General features: G+C 42.5%; 1 protein-coding gene across 1 annotated transcript in view; it reads right to left on the reverse strand.

Annotated features, from left to right (window-relative positions):
• HDGFL2 (HDGF like 2) overlaps positions 1 to 15000 on the reverse strand; it is a 2035019-nt gene that overhangs the window by 1650514 nt on the left and 369505 nt on the right. The gene's annotated exons all lie outside the window — the stretch shown is intronic.

The raw sequence follows: 15000 nt of genomic DNA on the forward strand, positions 1-15000 counted from the left end.
CAGTTGGACAGGTTTTCCTGTTCTAATTTGCAGTTTGGTGGTGATTGACTCAGTGTTATTTTATCAGTTGGACAGGAAAACAAGAATAATGCTTCAAACCTGTCAAATGATGTATAAAAGTTGGTCTATTTCAATGTTATTGTATTCTTTGTTTTGGAGGTGGTATGGGCTTCCTCGAAATTGATTACATGTGTAGGTCTGCAGTTATAGGACTGCATACATGTCTTCTGACCTCACAAGATCTTAAAATAGTGAAAGTTTTAAAACAGGAGGAGAAACATGAGGAATACAAGTCAAGGGTGACTTCCCTGTTTAGTTTAGCATAATCAAATTGGTGTTGAGCAGAAATCGAACCAGAAGTAGACAAAAAAAATCAGGCACCCACTGAATGTGCCAAAAAAACAAACATATAAGGAGAAAGATTGGATGAGAAGTCAAGAAGTGTGAAAAAAGCATAAATATATTTGCAAGTGTAGAAAACACCTGGAAGAAGTTATTGTCGTTCAGGATCTGACACAGGAATGATTATGTAGAGGTGAATTAAAACCAAAAGATAACTGTTAATATTGATGGCTCAGGATAGTGTACTTGAGTACATGTTGTTTTACAAAGTCCTTCAAACATGTGGGAGAAATAGACAAATGCTGTTTTTGTAAACAGAGCTGGAGACCGTCGCACTTCTTGTTTCTGGGTGGAATATACTAATGGCAGTGGGCCTGTATACTGAAAGTCCTAATAATGTGGCAAGACTGTGGCATTGGGTATTGTAGAAACATTGCAGTGTTGAAGTGGGTGAGAAGCACTGGAAACATGAGCCAGAAAGTATTTTAGAGAATGATGTTTGTATCACATGGGATCACCCATTACCAGCAGTTCAAAAAATAGATCTGAGAAAAACAGATATAGTAGTCCAGGAAAAGAAGGCAAAAGTAGCACTGATCATAGAAATTGCTACACCTACGGGTTTTACAGTGTCTTGTGTACGTAGAGAAACGGTCATAAAATACCAGGATTTGTAAGCAGAAACATGGGTAATGTGGAAGAAAGATACTCAGATGGGTCAAATAATAGTATGAGTAATGGGTTTCATAAGAAAAGAATTTACATTTGTCTTTAGATATGCTACCAATACATGTAACTTGTCTTTAGATATGCTACCAATACATGTAACTCCGTATGAATTACAGGAAGAGTGAATTCTGGACACATTGCGGTGCTGCAAAGACCACTTTTGGCCAACCTCAAGGATTGAAACAATACTAATCTCATGAACTTTAGTCATACTTTTACTTAGGAATGGAGTCTGTTCCCACCATGGTACTAAAAACCCAAAAGACTTGGAGAAATTAAGCTTGAGTTAGTGTTGTTCTGAGGGAGTCCAAGTAAGTGCCAGCCTGGAATGAGATGAGTAACGAGTCTTCTTGCTTTACCAGAAGACTTTTACATTTCCTTTTTTAGGCAGAGTCCATCTGATAGACATTTCCAATCTAGTAAATTATAATTTGAAACACATTAATGTCGCTTTACTTGGTTCGCTTTACTTGGTGCCAGGAGTCATAACAGAAATGGCTGAAATTGAGTCTTTCCTGCAACTTGAACACGTTCATGTATGTGTAGTTAAAGAAACATGGTTTCAGAGCAATGAAAGCACTCCCTCTACTTCTGGGTATAATGCTCTGTTACATCTTCAGATTGACTGGCAGTTGTGGGAGAGTGTCAGTATTTGTGAAGGATAATATAACCTCATAACACATTCGTCTTGACTCTACATGTGAACTCCTAGAAGTCCAAATCAACCTAAACAAGACTAATTGTCACTTCATAGGTAGCTGTAGATCTCCTTGTATAGCCCCTTCTGAGCAGAACTGTCTTAAACACATTAGGTGAAACTCCCATTAAACCTGTGACCTTTCTACAGGGGACTTAAACTGTCCATCAACAAACTAGTTGATCTGCACTGCCAATGGTTAGCATGCTAACTATTTTTTTTACAAATAGTTATCCATACTGCTAGGGGCCCCAGTATCCTGGATCTAATTCTCAGAAATATGGCCACTTCATGCACATCTCCATATGAATCGTGTTGTTTTGTTAAATCAGACCATAGTTTTGTGACCTTTTCCTTTAAAACTGGTGGTACTTCCCCTGTTAATAGCTCTATGTTTAGGGACTTCTCAGAAGCAATTCCTCTTCAATTACTTGAGGCAAATTCTGCTGTAGTCTTCTCTGAGAGATCCTGTTGCTAAGGCTGCTACCTTTGCCTCTGACTTCTACTCCCACTTAAATAGTTGATGTGAAGTTGTTCAATCTCGCCGTTTGTTCTTTACACGTGGGTTCGGAGCTGATCCTTTGGCTCCGAGTCGGTCGTTTTCCAAGCTCAAGATCTTTGAGTAGCTCGAGGCACAGTCTCTATCTCATGATGCTCTCCTACCAACCCCAGATCTAGTTTGCCGCTGCAACAGATTGCACGATTTTTGGAGGAAGCTCGGGCCAGTAACCTTTTTTTCTTCCTGGAAGAATATATAATTACTTATTTTAGACTGACAGGGCTCTGATATTTGTGAGACTTCTCATATTTCTTGTAATTGTTGTTCAGTGAGTTGATTGGATGTTATATTTTTGTCTTTCTAATTCAGAGCGGTTGCTCCTAGGCCTTTAGCCTTTCTTGAGTAGCATTTACTTGACAGGGCTCTGTCAAATTTAATTCCCTATCCCCTCATTGTTCATAGATTTGTTGCATTTGAACGTTTTTTGTGTCAAATATTTCTTGTAGTCATTTGCAGTTCAGGGATCTGAACTTTCTAAGGAGTTCTTAGTGGTTTTTCGACTTTATTGACGTAATTGTTTATCAGGGATCTGATATTTGTGTGTTTTCTTTATATCATGTCTGAGAAACAAAAATCAGGATTTAAAAAGTGTGACTGTGGACAGAAGATGTCCATCACCTATAACCACGTTTCTTGTGTGTACTGCTATGGGTCCACTACATTTGCAAGAGGATTGCTCTATCTGCCATTCCTTCAGTGGCAGGGTTTTATTAGAAAGGCAAAGGAAATTGGTGGATAGAGGGCTGTTGAAGCCAGATTTTCAGCAAGCATTAGACAAGACTGACCATACCTCCAACTCCTCGAAGGGGTCGAAGTCTTCTAAGGTGTCATCGGAGCACAAGTCTTCTGTTCCGAGCATCTCTGGGAAGACTCTGTCGCTGGCTCCACAGCCTTTGGAGCCGTGCACCGAAATCTTACAGCGGAGCCACATCACAGTGTTGGAGCCGGTGTTGGAAGTTTTAAAGTCCCTGATCCTTAAGTCGGTGGCTTCTTCGGCTCCTTCGACCTGTTCTTCTGGTACCTTTTCCGACATCGATGTGGATCGCATGGTGCAGAGACACTTGGTGAATCTGGCCCTGGTGAAATTGCTTTTAGCTTCGACCCAGCTGACTTCGAAGCCTGTGACCCCCCCCCACTACGATTTCTGCTCCTCCTCTGGGGCCAGTTGAGCCTTCGGAGCCTGAAAGAGAGGATCTGATAGTGGTGGAACCCTCGGAGCCGAGGCCTTTTCCAGTGCCCTCGGCCCCATCGACCTTGACTTCTTTGGTTCCGATCGAAGAGTCTTGGAGCCGACACTCTCTCGCTGGTTCCGGGGTAAAGAGTCCAACCGACGCTTCAGTTCCGACTCTCCCTCTCGGGGCTTTGGCGCAGATTAGCTTGGTTCCGTCCTCTGGTTCTGAGCCCGTAGTCTCTACCCCTGGGAGGTTGCCGTCTTCTTCGGAACCGGCGGACGCCTTGGGTCAGGAAACCGGTGCCTTCAATGCCACGAGGAGGGTCATGTCTGCAAAGACCCTTACCTTTTCGGATCATTCCTCTTCCTCCCCTAAAGGGCTGCGTTCTATCCCTACACCACAGGTCCCTACCAAGCATCAAGACCCAGAGCCTCAGGTAACCCCTATTGGGTGACCCCTGCTTGACTGAGACTTCACCAGATGCTCCCACTGATGAAGTCCCCAGAAAGAGACTGTGCAAGAGGAGGCATTTGCATTCCCCTCAGGAATCCTTATCAGACACTGACTTGGAGGAATCAGAAGGGTCCCCAGACACTGACTTAGAGGAATCAGAAGGGTCCCCACGGTCCTCCTCTGAGGTTCTCATTTGCAGACATCCTGGAAATATTAAGGCAGAGGGGTGACTGGCAGTCCCCTACCCCTACTGAGGATGAGTTGGTGCTCCTGAAGGCCTTTGGGTCTCAACCTTCCACCTCCTGGGTTACTCTGCCCTTTGACGAATTAATAGACTTGGTCACTCGAAGGGCGTGGGAGTCTCCTGATTCCATGGAACCAGTCCCTCGGAGGCCCAACAAATTTATCACCTCCCCTCAAGACAGGTCTTTTCTTACGAAGGGAGTCCCCGTTGATGCCATGGTGGTGGCAGCGGCCACCAAGAAAGAGATGTCAGAAACCTCCTTCTGTTCATCCTCCTAATAAAGACTCTAGGGTGATGGACAGATACGGGAAACGCATCTTTAGTTCTGCGACATTTGTAATAAGATCACTCAACTATTTAACCCACTTTACCCATCTTCAACGAGATCTCCTCAAAAAGCTTGGAGATGCTCTACAGGGAAAAACAGATGATGCTGTTTCTGAGAAAGTAACGGCACAGCTTAACACCCTTAATTCTATTGTGAACTCATCTGTGCGGCTCATTTCTTATGCAGCTGATGGATCGAGTCGGGCAGCAGGTTCAGCGATAGCTCTGCAGAGACCATCCTGGATGCGCTTATGCTCCTTTGCGGAAGCCTTCAAGTCTTCCTTTGTTAATACCCCATTTGATGACTCTTCCTTGTTTGGGCCTAAAGTCAAGGAGACACTCACTAGGTGTGAGCAGGAAGGAAAGACTATCTGCTGTAGGAGTCCGTTTTTCCACCCCCACTAGACCATACACCAAAGGGCAGAAAGTTGGAAAAATGTGGTTAAGAAAGTCCCAAGGAGCTTTCCAGAACACACGTAGTGAACCCCCCTCCAGGAGCAGAGGAAGGAGGTATAATGGTAGATGCCACCCAGGCGGCAGAGGGGATCCGCAGAACCAGGGTGACAGGGAGAAGTTCCTTGGCAAGCCCTATCAGCGTTCCTGAGAGGAGGCCCGACCGTCCTGCTCTGGAGGCAGCCGGGGGTCACTTAGCTTTATACCCAGATGCCTGGCTAGGAATTGCATCAGATTCTTGGGTAAAAAGCATAATTACCAGAGGTGACATCATTCCCTTTTCAGAATCCCCTTCCATTCGTAGAAGAATCCCAGACGTTCCACCCAGTGTGCGGAATATAGCAGCCATAGAAATTCAAAGGCTGCTAGAAAAAAGTCCAGGTTCTTTTTAGTTCCAAAGAAAACAGGGGACTGGAGGCCCATCTAGACCTCAGCAAACTAAACACCTTTGTCAAAAAGGAAAAGTTCCGGATGGTCACGCTGCAGTCGATACTTCGTTTCTCGAAACGGGCGATTGCATGTGCTCTATAGATCTCAAATATGCGTACTACCACATCAAAATGGCCAGGCCATCCAGAGATCACTTGCGTTTCCAGCTGGGGGCCAGTCACTACTAATTCCGAGCTCTGCCCTTTGGTCTCACCACAGCCCCCCGAGTGTTCACCAAATGTATGGCAGTGGTCACGGCTCACCTGAGACGTTTAGGATTCCGCGTGTTTCCATATCTCGACGACTGGTTCATTACCGCCACTACCAGGCATCAACTAATTTGTGCCAGAAATTACACTACCAGCCTGTATTACAGGTTGGGCATAACCTTAAATTTTGAAAAATCTGCTTTATAGCCGTAGCAGCATATTTCCTTTATAGGAGCAGATCTAGACACCACCACCTCCCTGGTCAGATTGCCTCAAGAAAGAGTAATATCTTTGCAAAGTTAAGTGTCCCATTTCTTAACGGAAAGGAGAGTTCTGGCATTCCAGGTTGTGAAGCTGTTAGGCACCATGGCAGCTACATTCATAGCGGGTCCTCTGGGACGAATGCACATGAGGATACTCCAATGGTTACTATTCACACAGGTCTTATCAACAGCTTCCAGTGTCACACAAGATCCTTCTGACAGATGTTTGCAAAAAGGACCTTTTTTGGTAGTTGAGCAGCCACCAAGTTACTGTAGGTCGCCCATTTGTACTTCCCCCTCCCACAGCCATGGTGACCATGGATGCTTCCCTCATTGGGTGGGAGGGGGGGGGCTGTTTCAGGGAAGAACTGTCCAAGGCACTTGGTCAGACATGGAATCTCATTTGCAGATCAATGTCCTAGAGTTAAGAGCGGTGTTTCTAGCGTTGCAACACTTTCAAGACTCATTACCTGGAGAGACGATTGCAATACAGACAGACAACGTGTCTCTAGTCTGGTACATCAACAAGCAAGGGAGAACCAAGTCTTAACCGTTATGCTGAGAGGCCCTGAGAGTTTGGCAGTAGGCTGTATCCACCGGGCATTTTCTGATAGCAACGCACATACCCGGGTCATCCAATGTGATAGCGGACAAACTTAGCAGAGTCATTCTGTTGCCTCACGAGTGGTCCCTCAAAGAACGAGTGGCGGAAAGGATTTTCCGCAGATAGGGCCAGCCTTGCTGCGACCTTGAATGCCAAATGCAGAAGCTACTTTGCCCTGTACCCTCCACCGGGGGACAGCCCAAGGGATTCACTTGTACATAATTGGCCCTCGGGTCTCCTTTATGCCTTCCCTCCAATCCCCAGATTCTTACAGAAAGGCAAAAGCCTGGTAAGGACTGTTATTCTAATAGCCCCATTTTGGCTGCGGCAGATATGGTTCCCCTTCCTACAGCAAATACCAAGTGGAAGAACCTTGGATTCTGGACCCAGTGCCAGTCCTCCTGACTCATTCGTCGGGAATTCTTCATCCCTCTCTTGCCTCCCTCAAACTGACAGCTTGGCTGCTCCACTTCCCAACCTAGCCAGGTCACATGATTTGTATCCAGCTGTTCAACATATTTTAGTTTCCTCTCATAAAGTCTCCACCAGGAAACTTTATAACAGCAAATGGACGCGATTTGTTCATTGGGCTTCTCAGCATGGTATTGATCCCTATGCCACCCTTGTTCATAGTATTCTGGAATTCTTGACTTCGCTCTTTCACAATGTTGCGGCAGCTTCTACGATAAGGGTTCAATTGGCTGCCATATCTAACTTCCATGTGGGATGCAGTGGTTCTAACATTATGTCCCACAGATTATGTAAAGCCTTTTTGAAAGGAATTCATCACCTTAGGCCACCTGTCAGGCATCATGTTTCTCCCTGGAATCTGAATTTGGTGCTGTCTCAACTCATTCTTCCCCCTTTTGAGCCTGCATCATCTTGTCCTTTGAAGTTCCTTTCTTGGAAGACAATTTTCCTGGTGGCTATTACTTCGGCGCGTAGAGTTTCTGAACTACAAGCACTTTCAATCAGGCCTCCATATTTAGTCTTTTACCCCAACAGAGTGTCTCTAAGAACAAATCCAACCTTTCTTCCTAAGGTCTGCTCCGAGGCAAACTTGAATCAGTCTATTGACCTTCCTACTTTTTTCAGACATCATGCTAATAGAATGGAGTACATGTTACATAAGCTTGATGTTCACAGACAATTGACGTTTTATTTGGACAGAACTAAAGAATTTAGGAAATCTGATCAACTATTCGTTTCCTATGCAGACCATAAGAAAGGTTTGTCTGTATCCAAAGTTACATTGTCCAAATGGATTTCTGATTGTATAAAATTTGTATATTCTTCAGCTAAACAACCTTTAGAGCGTGATTTGAAAGCTCATTCTACCAGGGCTGTTTCTACGTCTTTAGCCCATGCAGCCGTCTACCTTTGGACACCATTTGTGCAGCTGCTACTTGGTCCAAACCTCATACATTTATCACTCATTACAAAGTGGACAGGGCTTCCTTTGGTTCCACCGTTCTCAGGAATGTACTCCCGTGAGCTGCCCAGGATTAGGGTGCTTGGGACGCTGCCCACGTGTCAAGAGCAAATGGTGAGATTGAACAACTTCACATAAAGATGTTATGTTCTTAACATAACGTTCCATGTGAGTTGTTCATCTCGGCTTTGTTCTTACACTCCCTCCCACCTTCCCCCTCCAAGTTATGGAAGAACAGGTATGACTGGTTGTCTGGTTGGTCTTGCTAGTGTCCTTCTTTCCAGCCAGATTATTGTTTAGCTATTGTAAATAGTTATGTACTATGTACATTTTTTTGTAATTGGTTGCTTAGTGTGTTTTTTTCTTGCTGGTCCAGCAAACTAGATCTGGGGTAGGAGATATTCAGAGATCTTGATCTTGGAAAGCAGCCGACTCAGAGCCGATGGATCGGCTCCGAACCCACGTGTAAAGAACAAAGGCAAGATAAGCAACTCACATGGAACGTTATGGCAAGCACATAACTTCTTTTTTTGATTAGGCAGTCTCTATCCAAAACAGATGCAGTTAGAATTTTAAAAACAAGCTCCTGTGAGGCAATATCTGTATAAATAAATTATATAAAAGAAATTGCTTAAGGATTGTTGGAGGTTTCATTCTACCTACCTTAAGCATTTAAGCTAACTAACAAAAGAGCTTTAGGGAACCATTGGAAGCTCAAAGCAGAGTATGAACTTAAAATAGCCACTAAAACCAAAAATAACTGCAAATCTTTAACTATTCTGGAAATTAAGAAACAACATCCAATAGTATTCAGTGCTAGTCCAATTAATACTGCACTTTGGTCCAAAGGAAATGGCTAACAAATTTTAGATGCAAATTTTACATTACACGTTTATAACCATTCCACAGGTCCCACAATCCCAGCCACCCCCTTTTAATTACTGTGGAACAAGTTCTGTCAGCCCTTTCAAAAAACTAAGAATACTTTTTTTCCATGTGCCCTGACATCATTCCAGGTTGTCTATTTATCAGTGCCAAATATGGCCTGTCAGAAGCCCTACTTAAACTCTTTAATCTAACCTCTCCACTGGTTGCATTCTTGAAGCCTTGGAAACTGCTATTGCAATGCCATTACACAGGTGTATGCCAGCCATGGACGTTGGCAATGAATAGACTTAGTCTCACTAGCCTCTTGTGTAAAGATATAGAGTGCATTATCTCTGACTTCATTAATCTGGACTTTGATATGGGTGCACGTTTGAGAGGTTTTCAATGTGGCTTTACCAAGGGAAGGTCCTGCCTCTTTAATTTCATTCATTTCTATGAAAACGTAACTGAAGCAGTGGATGGTGGTTATGCAGGGCATGCAGCAGATCTAGACTTTGCCAAGGAGTTTGACACTATTCGCTCATCCAAGCATTATTGGTAGACTTGTAAATCTGACTATAAATCAGTATATCATGCAGTGGATAGCTAACTGGTTGACTGTCAGCACCCATGTGGTTAGAGTTGCAGGTGGCACTTCTGAATGCAATACAGTTGCCAGTGGTATACCACAGGGCTCAGTTTTGAGCTCTCTTATATTTCTTAGATCTTCAGGCCAAAACTTTTGGTCTGTGGTTAACTAAGTTTCCAGATAACTATAAACTGGGTGTTGTCATTCAGTTGTTTGCTGACTCACAGCTGCTTCAACACAGCTTAGACCATATTAAAAATTTATGCAAGGGCAGTGGTCTCAAATTAAATATAAAAAAGTAGTATAGTTCATTTTGGTAAACAAAACCGTTTCACTTACTGTATAGGTGGTGCACTCCTCCTGTCAGACACTATTGTAAGGGATCCGGGTACTCATCATTTGACATTCATGTCCCCGCAGTAGTTCAGAAAGCCTTTTATCTGGCCCATCTAATTTCCAAAGGCATCTCCACTAGATCCAAAGAAGTCATAATTTTCCTTTACTCATATCAGACCCGTTAAGTATAAATCACCTTTTGGCTTGTATTTATCTAAACAACTTGAGAGACCTCAGATATTCTTAACTAAAAAGATCAGTGACCTCAAAAATCATTGTAATTGGGAGAGACTGTCGTCCCTTTCTCTGTACTCTGTCTCTTAGACTCCTGTGTGGATTGGTGGAGATTTGTGTCATGCTTTTCATGCCATGAAAGTTACAACCTTGTTTGAGCTCTTATTCCTTTGCAGAACTAATAGTACTTCAGATATGCTGTGAAAGGAACTAAACCTTCATCAACAGATTTATTAGATTTGTTGGCATGAAAGAGTCCTATCACAATGTATTTCCTCACTTCTGGAGCAAGCTTCCATTACATGTCGAGCAGAGTAGCACTCTTGTTACCTTCAAGGTAAACCTAAATAATTGGATGGGCAAATTCTCAAATTCTCTCCCAGTCTGTCTTGTCACCCTCAAGGGTAGAAGGAAATTTTGAATAGAGCATTTTGGCTTGGATTGAAGTGGTTTGCAGACAAATTGCCTAGTACTTGCCTATGAACGTATGCGGCATCCAACAAGTTATCCACAGATACAAAATGTTATGATTTTAGGTTTAATTATGTCCCTGGTCTGCCTCTGGAGTGTTAACAGTAAGTTTATTATGTTGTGAAAAACTGTGGTGCTCAGACTGACAACTTGGAGTGGCTGTGATAGATGTTCACCCACAGAGTCTCAGCAAATTATTGCAACACAGTGCCAGAAGTGCCTGCACACACAGTCTCTGCAAACAAGTACTTGCAACATGAGTTCAAAAGCAGTGCACAGGGTTGCCACCTTTTAACAAGGGCAAAGTGGGACATGGGGGTGTGGTCAACAGGATAGGAGTGTGGCCAACATGACACTGGCCACACCCCCACCACGACATCACCAGAGTTGTTAAAGGAGATGCAGTATTAGTTATGGATGCAACATTGTGACATTACAGCATACTGAAAACTCAAACCATTTAAATGAAGTGAACTATTACTGCACACACACTCATCAGTTGTAACAATAAACTTTAAAGGAATTAAAAACACACTACTCATTAAAAACAGACACTTGTTTATTTAAAAAGTAAAATTCATAAACCATCCATTGCTATTCAGAAAGAAAACTTAAAAAATCTACATACCACATACAAGCCAAGTATAAAATTAAGACTTTGTCAATTAAAGCTAAAGCAAAGAACACAAAACTACATACCCTAGTACAAATTAATGCTAAACAAAGAAAAACACAAAATTACGAACTGCACCCTAGTACAATAAATCACTTTTTTTTAAAAGTGTATTTTGAATTTGATTTTATGGCTTGAAGAAGGGCCCGATTTGAAATAATATTTGAGTAAAAGTCACAACATTTCATCCGGTAATTTACACTCATCATTAGTTCAGCTTTTAACAAGTCCACAGTACATCGGTTTCACACATCTGTCCATTTACCTTTCACCAATGAAAAAACTCTTTCTGCAAATGCGTTTGAGGGTGGTATAGATAAAACCCTAGCAATTACCAGATAGTGTAGTCAGTTCAGGACCTTCTTTGAAAAGCTTCAGCCACTTCTCTCCTGGGGTCAAGCTTGTGTTACATAACTGTTCGAGAGAGGGCCTAATTGCCAAGTAGTCCCTAAAAAGATAATCTTCATCTACATCCTGCAGACTCAGGGCAGTGGTCACATTCAGCAAGTCACTGAAGGCAAAGGGCTCATTTAAAGATAATTTAGATAGTGTAAACAAGTAGTTGCTTTCAGTATAATCAAACCACTGCTCCAGGTATTTCACTGCTGTCTCCAAGAACACAATGAAGTCTCTTTTCAGTTTGTTAGCAGAAGTGCTGTCTAATGTGCTCATAAGTGCCCTAAGTTTCCCTCCAAAGAAAGCACCTTCAGCTCTTGCCTGCAGTTTTTGCTTCAGAGAGACCATTACACAAAAAGTTTCCATGGCAGTAAGTGCTGATTTTTCTAATGTACTTTTTATGTTCATTAAAATCAACAAGAACAGCACAGAGAAAGTGCAGATAGTACTGGGGCAGTGTAGGCAATTCATTCTCACCATGCTCATTACCTGAAAAGTACTGCCATATCTGCCGGGGGGGGGGCTCCTCTTCTCCCTGAGAGGAAATAGGACTGGAGCACTGGGAGATTTTTCACTACTCTTTCAATGGCTGGGAGTAGTGACAGCCACCTTGTTGGCACATGTCTTAACAGACTCTCAAATTCCATGCCACAAAACTCAAAGAAGTCTTTCAAGTCTCTGGTCCTTGTGGCAGAACCAGAAAAGTGGCTGAAAAGTCTCATTACAAATGCTTCCACATCGTATGGTAGTTGTGCTGCAGCTTTTTTGGCTGCATTATGAATGATATGGGCAACACAGTTAGCTTTCTGGAGTAATGGGCACTTTTGTTTTAATCTGGTATACACACCAGATTTCTTCCCATAGTTCACACTGGCATTATCAGCCCCATAAGCTGAAATATGGTTCCAGGGCAAGGAATGCCTTTCCATAATGTTGGAAATTTGCTGTGAAATAGCCTGTGCCGATTCATCAGGGTCTTCATAGAAGACCAAACGGCCATTCACCACCCCTTCTTCTTTAGAAAAATACCTCACAACAAGGGGAAATAATTTTATGTTCCCCTTGTTGGAAGCATCTGATGAAATTGCAAATGAAGTACCTGGTTTTTGAAGGTCATGCAGGAGGCATTCCAATGAGTGTGGCCCCAAAACATTTTCAACTATGGCTTCAGCCTTGGTTCTGCCACAAGATAGTTTCTTTGCAGTGTCTGAGTCACTGTACAACTGGCTGGCCAACTTTACTGCACAGTCCAAGCTGTTACATGAAATATTGTGCTTAACAGCATTGAAAACCTCAGAGGCTTCTGCTGCAATGATTCTAAGTTCTGGTCCCTCAAGGTTTGCATTCCTTGCCCACTTTGTCATCAGGTGAGTGGATTTAGCTTGAAGAATGGCAGTCTTATGTTGTTCAGTTGCCTCATGTTATGCGACATCATTTCTTCCACCGTGGGTCACTAGAAATTCTCTCTTGCAGTACCTGCAGAATGCTTTGACATCAGTGCATCTCTCGATCCAGTCAAATTCTGTTTTCCAAACGTCCTGCCACTTGCACATTCTCTTGCTGCTGGTTGACTGTGATGAAGCTGCTGCTCTCTTCATGCTTGAATCTGTACTTACCTGATATGCAACATATTGACCAACACTGTTAGTAGGGTTCAGTAACATACTGCTGCACAGCACAAATGAACTGGTTTAATTGGCACACAAAAAACTGGCTCGAAAAACATTGGCATGCGAAAGAACTGGCTCGAAAAACATTGGCATGCGAAATAACTGGCTTGAAAAAACATTGGCACACGAACTGTCTCGAAAAACATTGGCACATGAAAGAGCTGGCTCGAAAAACATTGGCATGTGAAAGAGCTGGCCCGAAAAACATTGGCATGTGAAAGAGCTGGCTCAAAAAACATTGGCATGTGAAAGAGCTGGCTCGAAAAACATTGGCATGTGAAAGAGCTGGCTCGAAAAACATTGGCATGTGAAAGAGCTGGCTCGAAAAACATTGGCATGTGAAAGAAATGGCTAGAAAAACATTGGCATGTGAAAGAACTGGCTCAAACATTGGCATGTGAAAGAAATGGCTCGAAAAACATTGGCATGCGAAAGAACTGGCTTGAAAAAACATTGGCACACGGGCACTTGAAAGAGCTGGCTCGAAAAACATTGGCATGTGAAAGAACTGGCTCAAAACATTGGTTTGTGAAAGAAATGGCTAGAAAAACATTGGCATGCGAAAGAACTGGCTCGAAAAACATTGGCATGCGAAAGAACTGGCTCGAAAAACATTGGCATGCGAAAGAACTGGCTCGAAAAACATTGGCATGCGAAAGAACTGGCTCGAAAAACATTGGCATGCAAAAGAACTGGCTTGAAAAAACATTGGCACACGAACTGTCTTGAAAAAACATTGGCACATGAAAGAGCTGGCTCGAAAAACATTGGCATGTGAAAGAGCTGGCTCGAAAAACATTGGCATGTGAAAGAGCTGGCTCGAAAAACATTGGCATGTGAAAGAGCTGGCTCGAAAAACATTGGCATGTGAAAGAGCTGGCTCGAAAAACATTGGCATGTGAAAGAACTGGCTCGAAAAACATTGGCATGTGAAAGAAATGGCTCGAAAAACATTGGCACACGAAGAACTGTCTTGAAAAACATTGGCATGTGAAAGAGCTGGCTCGAAAAGCATTGGCATGTGAAAGAGCTGGCTCGAATAACATTGGCATGTGAAAGAACTGGCATGCGAAATAGAGGAATGGAGCAAAAAAGAGTTTACAAACAGTTTGAAAAAGGTCAAATAGTAAATGAGGTAATGTAGGGGGCATTTTGGCCATTGAAGACTAACATTAACACAGCTTGTAGAAAATGAAATGCATTATTTTTACCACTGAACATGCCCAACTCACCCCACAAGACAAAAAAGTTAACCATATTCACTGAACCAAAAAACAGTAAAATGAATGAGAATGCACAGTGGATACCATAGACCTAATTTAGCTTTTGACCACAGCAGTTAAGAAATGTATGGCACTAATTTACACAGCTCAATGATCTATTAATGAACATGCCCAACAGCAGCACTGGTCATAATCGGATTATAATGAAAACAGTAAATAAGTATGTTGAAGACATCACTAAAACACAAAATAAAAACTTTTCTACTTACAGAAGCAAACTACCCTGTAACAACATGGTTTAGCACAATCTCAAATACATTGCATTAACTTCTGAGCATCCATCCACAAAAAAATAAATGGGAAAAAAGTCCAAACATTTTAACTTTTAAAAATACTTCTTGCAAGAGAAGTAACAAACTACAATGTACAGCAGACTCCATGGGCTCCTTTTACCTCAAAACATAGCAATTAATCCAGCACAGCAATGCAATAAACAGGCCCAAGTAAAAGTAACACACCCATATTCACATTAGAAGCAAAACAGTACATTTTAACCTTATTAAAAATGCATAATAAATTAAATGCACACATTTACAAGTATAAATGAAAACAATCTTGAAACAGCTTT

The sequence above is a fragment of the Protopterus annectens genome, chromosome 13.part0 (assembly GCF_019279795.1).
Source record: "Protopterus annectens isolate FY-2018-M chromosome 13.part0, PAN1.0, whole genome shotgun sequence".
Taxonomy (NCBI): Eukaryota; Metazoa; Chordata; order Ceratodontiformes; family Protopteridae; genus Protopterus; species Protopterus annectens.